Here is a 6864-nt window from a genome sequence, read left to right as displayed (position 1 = left end):
GGCTGTCAAAAAACCAATATCGGTTGACCACTACACTAAAAAAAAAAAAAAAAAAAAAAAAAAAAATATATATATATATATATATATATATATATATATATATATATATATATATACATACATATATATATATATATATATATATATATATATATATATATATATATATATATATATATATATATATATACAACATAATTTTTTTTATACATACACCATAAAACATATACATTATATACCACTATACCATTAAAATGATGGATGGATGGATGGATCTTGTTGATACATTTATACATGCTCCCATACCATTTATCAAAACAAAATACAACAGCAGCTGTAATTTTAAAACAAGCTTGTATATGCTGGAAATATTGAGAGAGGGAAAGCCTGTTATCCTGCAGTACTGGTTGTGATGAAACATGGTTAAACCCTAAACATATTAGATTCTCCTGCAGCTTTGAGAATGATATGATCTCTAATATAAAGTTATAAACGACAAAGTGCGGTGAGCTTTCACACTGATTTACTCCAGTCATCAATCCTGCTCCCTACATGGCAGAAGATGAGACTCCTGACATGATTCAAAACACAAAACAACAGTAAATAAGCCTTCCTATTGGCTGCAGGCAAGTTCTTCATTAAAAGATTCCACGTATGAGGGGTTGACCTTAAATGGGCTGCAGAGCATTCTTATGATAAATGAGTATGAAAATATAAGACCACCTTCCCCCAATATTCCTTCCTCAATAAAACAAACAGAGAAGAAAACCAGTGCAAGGAGGGAAACAGCTCACATATTTTGTATTAAGACTGGAAGAAATGTAGGTTAGAGACAAAGTTGAGTGTCTTCTTAAAGGCATCGTTCACCCCAGAATAATAATTGTCATAATTTACTCACCTTCATGTCATTTCAAACCTTTATTAATTTCCTTCTGTGCAACACTAAAGAAGATATTTAGAAAAATTTATTTTCTTTTTTTTTTCATCCATACATTTCGTTCCATGGATAAAAACAGTTTTACATACAGGTTTGAAATGAAATGAAGGTGAACAAATGATGACGTGATGATTTATGATGGTTTACTTTCAAATCAATGCTGACCTACATTTATAATCCTGTATAAATATGATTATTTATAAATAATTTAAGAATTCAATTTATTAACTTAATAATATATCAAATGTATTGTTATTTTTTATGCAATTTCATGTTAATGTTAATGTCTCATCAAAAAAATTAAAAAATCATGGCTGATATTATTTCTTCTGGTTCTGGCACTGGAAAAAACAGGTTAACGCAGATGCAGAGCTGGGTAGATTACATGAACATTGTAATCCGTTACTGATTCCAAATTACATGACAAAAATTGTAGTTAGTAATGTAATCCATTACATTACACATTCTAGCTAATATAATCAGACTACTTTTAGATTACCTTTGACTCATTAATCATATTGATTTAAATAAGATAATCTTGTACCATATTGATATAAAAATGCAAATAAAAATTTGCTATTAATGAAGTGCACATTACGTCAAGGTTTCCTAAACTTGAGCTCATGAACTGCAGGGAGTTTGTGAGTTCAATGAAAAGCTAATAATTCAATTATAAAAATGTAAAATTAAAATAGATAATTTTAAAATAAAAACAACCTAAATAAAACACTAACTAAAAAATATTTAATTTGTTTGCCTGCGTGTCATGTGACTTTAAAGAACCATGAACATGCAAATGTGTTAACTAATTATTAACTTATTACCTTCAAATCTCAGGGGGCGATTCAGTAGTCTAATTACAATCTAATTACAAGTGCTTAATTTTTGGAATCTGATTCCGTATTCCAGATTGCATGTAATTAGTTACTACCCAGCTCTGTGCAGTCGTGTAGTTTGCTATGATTGTATTCTACACATTATGACAAATGGAGTAGGTCATCTGAGTATTTGCTGCATACAGAAAATTCACACACTATGCACAGATTTCCAAACAGTTTAGAGATGCCTCCATTGAAGGCCTCACTCTGAAGAGATTCACAATCCCTTGGGAAAGTGTAAATAACAGAATCAATCTGGGAGGTTTAGAAACAGTGTCTCTGGACGGGGAAGTCACACCTGGAGGTATTGAAGCATCAGGAGATGATGCTGAGCTTGTGCCAGAAGCCTGCAGGGGCATCGAGACCCCATGTGGTGTCATCTTCATTTCACAATCACTCCCACACACATTCACAAAGCTGGTGTTTTCTTACATGTTCTACACTGTGTGAAGCACTGTACGGGGCAGATGATAAAACAGTTGGAGGAAATCCCATTCACTCCTCGTCTTGCTTGAAAGGCTGCTGTCTGCAGGTCTCACAAAAGCTTGAATCGCCTGTGAAATTTGTAACAGTGTTTACAGGTGGTAATTAAAACTCAGTTGATTGTGAGTTAGTTAGCATAAAGAAATGTAATCCAGTATTAAGACCCTTAGAATTTTACAGATATACACCCAAAAAAAAAAAAAAAAAAAAGAAAGATTTTTATTCCAAATAGATTTCTTTTTTGATACATTTTCAAAAAATTGTAATTATTCTTTTCATTCTTCTTAAGTTTTAATAGTATTTATACTACAATTATTTCAAATATTTTGTTATTATGCAAAATATTTGTATTTTATTTATTTACATGCATTTTAAGTTTGTGTAAAATGCAACCTGGAGATTCATCCAAAGTGAGTTAAATAAAAATTATAAAAAATATTATTAATAAAGGGAACAGTGTCAGTAATATTAATATAAGCAGTCCAATGGTTTGAGGAATATGACAAGATATGAAACCTAATAGAAACTGTATAATCTAAAATATATTAAACCCCCTTTTTATCTGCTTGTGTGGGCTGACAGTGACTGGCTTAAACCATAAGTAAAAGATACAAATAATATATCACTTAAGGTTTAGTTAACTATTAGATTACATTACATGTGTCCCACAAGTGCACTTCAACTATCCTGAGGTAAACCTGCTTTAAAACCAATGAGAAAGCTCCACCCATACTGAAATCTCATTGGTCCACAATCCTACTCCACATATCTGTATGTTTAACATCATCATATGTTAAAAGCGATTGTGCTGCATAGCTCAATATTTTGACTGACAAAATAAGAGCAGTGTAATAGTGTATACCGCGGTGCCCAGCGCTGTCCTGAGGTAACCTCTGTGGTTTATGTGCTGTTACTGCACTCAGACAAGCCTGAAAGTCTCATGGAGGAATATGGAGCAGGATCTCTGTCTGCAGACACACTGACTCACTGAAGCTCACCATGTAAGTGTGCTGAGCGTCTCTGTAATAAATCACACACAGAGGAGCATTCCCACACTACAGGAGTGTACTTTTAAGAAATAGTGTGTCTGTATCAGAATGCATGTGAGTGGAGGAGAGAAATAGGAGGCATATTACTTTCAAAGATCACAGTCTCAGATTGGCGAGTTGCTGTGCAGAGCCTGAAGGTGACCTCCAAGCTCTAATAACCACACACACACACACACACACACACACACACACACACACACACATAGTATCAGAGACTGTGAGGTCTGACAGCATTCTGTCTATACATTCACAATACAACATGGCCTCAAGTGTCTTGCTTTTATAAAATAGGACATAAATAAATGAAAATATACAGTGATATTCATCAAATGTCACGTTTCAGCTAGAAGATATAGTCCCTGACATTTGAACTACAACAGCGAAATACACAGTAGCAAAGCAAACAGGTGATTTGTGTCATATGTTTCAAAAGCTAGTGTGCTGCCTTGCTGTCTGTTGCCTACATAGGTAGCATCATAACTGAAAATGAGACTAATTTTGGACTATTTTTCATAGGTGAAGGATGCTACTGTTCAAAAGTTTGGGGTCAGTAAGATTTTCTTCTTTTTTTATAGTAATAATTTTATTCAGAAAGGATGCAAGAATTGCATCACAATTTAAGCAACTGTTTTCAACATAAAAATAATGTTTCTTGAGCAGCAAATCAGAATATTAAAATGATTTCTGAAGGATCACGTTACACGGAACACTGGAGTAGTGATGCTGAAAATTCAGCTTTGCCAAAAATAAATTACATTTTAAAATATTCAAACAGAAAACAGTTATCTCAAATCGCAATAATATTTCACATTATTCCTCTTTTTAATATATTTTTTGATCAAATAAATGCAGCCTTGGTGAGCATAGACGTTGACATTTTGAAAAGTAGTGTATAAACAGCAATACACAGCAAACAGAAATATTGGGTAAAATGGTGTTTTTTGATTAAATCAGACTATTCTATACTTTTCTATCAACTTCTATTCAACTCTCAACTTGTTTGTCATTTTGAGTTTCTACCCTAAGCTTGTGGTAATGCATTTTCTTTGAATGCAATTAGAATTTGCCATAGAATTTGGTCAAAACAAGGTATCTAGAAAGCTGCATCATTTTTTCTCAGAAGTGCATATATGATGCCTTTAAATGCTGTCTAGATAGGCAGCTCACTATAATTTGGGACAGGAAGAGAAAAAGTTAAGTCTGCCTCTTATCTACAAATCATTTACACTCCATCCTGTACTAGGGTTGCAGACATTATCATTTCCTTATCACCATCTGAACTGGAGCGGAAATGGGTTCTCCCAGAAGACGGGAACACACACACACACACACACACACACACACACACACACACACACACACACACACACACACACACACACACACAATACCAGTCTTAGCATTTCAGAAGCTGTTATATCCATGCACATGAATGGAAGCTCAATGAAAGAGAAAAGCAGCATTTTAACATCAAGTTCACTGGCATTGGAAGATATAACCATTCTTCACCATGCAGATATACATCCATAACTAGACAAACACTGCACACAACGCATGGGTTACTTACAAATTATGAAGTACAAGCCAAATATATTTTCTGATGCTATATCATTAAAGCTGAACGTGTATTTTATCCAGAATACAAAAATCTCCCACAATGCAATCTGATCAGAATGAAGCACTGTAAAATGTAAAACACCTCCGTATGAATTTCTGTCACCTCTGATTATAACACAATCATTCACATCACATGTCTCTTACAGGAGGGGTGAGAACTCCTAACAGCCAATAAATTAACATAATTTTACATTCAATTACCATGAACAATTTAAAGCATTTATCCAGAGCGTCCAGCACTTGTAATTTGATTACGAAGAATCTCCCTGATATCGTCTGTTATTTCTTCTCTCTGAGAAGAGAAAGATCTGAATTTATTTTTAATGCAAAGTCCTAGTTTGCCCCCATCAAAGGCAATAAAGATGTTGATCTACAACAGGGAGACAGACCCTTTAAGACACCACTCGGCTCCGTCGGTCTTGATTAATATTTGATCAGTGGAACAGACCGGTCCTGATGCTTATTGATCTCCACTATTACCCCACGGTTATAATATCGACCAGTGTTTGCAGGCCACTGCACACACCTTCTCGATCCTGGAAGTTACCATCAGTCAAAAATCTCATCCGAGCTCTGAAAGATCAGACGTCACATTACACAAAAATCATGACATTTCGATACCCAAAGTCCCGTCCCACAGCCGGCTAAAATGGTAAGGGTCCAGAGGCACATCACCACAGTAAAAGGTCATAAAACAATGGCTTAGGAGAAGATTCTGATATCAAATTATGACAACAGCAATGCAAAAAATTAAAAAATGTACCCCCCAAAAAATGTAAAAAAAAAAAAAAAAAATTATATAATATATATATATATATATATATATATATATATATATATATATATATATATATATATATATATATATATATATATATATATATATATGATTTTTATATAATAAACATATAATAATAATTAATTTTACCTCCTGTTAAATTATTATGATTATTATAATTGTTGTTAATAATCATATTGTTTTATTATTTCATAAAATTACTTTTGATATAATGTATTTTTATATTTTTATTATTTAAAAAATAATAAATGATTAGCAAAAATATTTTACAGAAGTATTATTAATAATATGATTAAATATTACCACTACTATTACTACTAATAATACTTTTACAGTGTTTACACATGTATTATTATTATTAATCAATTATTGATTAAATATTATTATATTAATAATAATACTTTTGTAAATACATTTTATTTCCAAAAATGTAATACAATATTTTTAACATAGGCTACAATATTTAAATATATATATTAAATAATAATAATAATAATAAGTTATTTAATACATAATTTTATTTACTGAATATTACATTTCTAATAAATACTATTAGAAAAAAATACAAACTTTATTATTATTTATTACAAAATTATTATTATTATTGTTATTATTATAACAATTACAATGATATCAATTATATCAAGAATATTGTGTTAAGACTTCAAACATGGCTCATCCTATTTTAATTTAGAACTATTCATTTTATAATAAAGCATTCACCATGGAAAAATAACATGAGCAAATGTTAAGCAATGCATCATGGAATTAATTTGCCCTTTAAAACGCCATTAGATTAAACCTAAGAGCATCAGTGCAGAGATAACATCTGTCATGTGAGTTTTTAATTATGCATTGTTTTCAGTTGTATTTGCAGCTAATGTTTATGAGTGTTTACAATCGAATAACAAGACTCCCCCTATTCCTTTATCTGCTGTCTTTCTGCTGTGGAGGGCTATTAATGGTTAAGATTACATCACCAGAACGTCCTAGAGCTCCTGGCAGGTCGGCCCCCACTCTCTGTGCAAAGACAGACTCTTCACAGCAAGAAAATGGCCTGGATTAAGACGAGTACTTGACAGACCTGTTCTGCAGATCGGT

The sequence above is a fragment of the Cyprinus carpio genome, chromosome A7 (assembly GCF_018340385.1).
Source record: "Cyprinus carpio isolate SPL01 chromosome A7, ASM1834038v1, whole genome shotgun sequence".
Lineage (NCBI taxonomy): Eukaryota > Metazoa > Chordata > Actinopteri > Cypriniformes > Cyprinidae > Cyprinus > Cyprinus carpio.
This window is presented reverse-complemented; position numbering follows the sequence as displayed.